Here is a 1,614-nt window from a genome sequence, read left to right as displayed (position 1 = left end):
GGTATTTTGTCATTATTAACCTCCTGGAAGCTGGCACGTAAGAATATTTCAGATAACATCTGAACTATAGTGCTGCACATCCCTGCTAGATGAACCACACCTCTCATGTTCTGCATATCTCCAACCACAGCTGTGTTCAGATGCTGTGGACAGAATTGTTGTAATTGTTTTCATGCCCCTCCCTGCAAGCAGTCACTAGGAAATGCTGATTTCAGATAACTCTTCCATGTTTTATGTTCAAAACAGGAAAGGGTGAGTGGGTGTTCTTTACAAATGCCATGAGCTGCAGTGTGACTTGATTTAAATTTCTAGGAAGGGTATCAGTGAATATTCTTACTATCCTTGCTTCTGAGGTTGCATTCTATGTATATCCGTGGTTCAAATCATCAATAGTTACACAGCTGTGAGTTTTTAGTTTGAGAAATGTGGATCGTGTTACTGCAATACAAGTGCAGTAAGTGCTCAGTAATGTCAGTGTAGTGATATGAAAACAGATCTTAAAGAGAGATTTGCAATTGCTGCATGAGAGTAAGATTAGCAGGGATGGGATGTAGCTATTACGATCTGTATGCAGGTTTGCAAGTGGTGCTTTGCCATTTTTTTCCGTCAAGTAGACAAATAGTGGTGGATTCTTACCTTTGTGGTGTTTCATTATTTTCTGGAATCTAAACCTGCAAGCAAATTTTTCCAAGCAGATTGGCCTTATAATAATGGCATCTGATGCATAATTGGGAATGGTTGAGTTTCAGTGTGCAGAGATCTGGGAAGTTTATCACATCATAGCTTTAATAGCAGAGCTGTTCTGAAGTCATCTCAACCCTTGGAACTCATCTGTACCTCACATTTTGTTAGTTTTCTAGTGTAGAGTGTTCCTGTGTACAGCAGGGCATTAAAACGCTCTGCAGTGCAGCATATCTGTGATTCAGATCTCTTAGGAGACCTGGGGGTTTGGTCTCTGCTTTCAGCAATGCCTCTTCTTGTCAGAGCACATCGCAACTTACGTATTTTTCTGCAGGACAAAAGATTCCTTGTGCAGAAATGATCTAATCTTCACCCAACTGCGCTGCTTCCTACAAGTTACCTCCAGTGTAACCTTTGTTCTCTGTCCTGCTCTTTCTCCTCATTCCCAATATCTAACAGATCTCCATAAAGCTGACTGCTGAAATCATTACCTCATGTATCAACTTCGGGTACACACGTGTACATAAGTGCATGACGCTTTAGATTTCAGATGCTTAAAGCATAGATCTGCAGGGACTACAGGAAAGCTTAATTTATCGTTTGGTTACTGTATAACTGCCATCATGGGTTTCCTCTGCTTTTATTTGTAACATCTGGAAATCCCTGTTGGTAAAATGGGAGTAGTGTTAATCTGCTTGTTAATCAGATATGCCAAGAGATGACAAATGAAACTTGCCATGTTTGAATGGCAGCACGTTCCTGCAGCTTCCTGGACTTGGGACGCTTCCGAAAGTGCAATCTAAATTCTTCCTTCCCTCAGAGGGATTTTAGCATCACCTACTGGCCACAGCACAGATAACCTTAAAGTATGGGAGCAGAGTTAAGGGTAAGATGGGACTTTTACCAAACCACACTCTTGGAGGAGTGAAGACA

Source organism: Lagopus muta, chromosome 1 (assembly GCF_023343835.1).
Source record: "Lagopus muta isolate bLagMut1 chromosome 1, bLagMut1 primary, whole genome shotgun sequence".
Lineage (NCBI taxonomy): Eukaryota > Metazoa > Chordata > Aves > Galliformes > Phasianidae > Lagopus > Lagopus muta.
Note: the sequence above shows the minus strand (reverse complement) of the source record.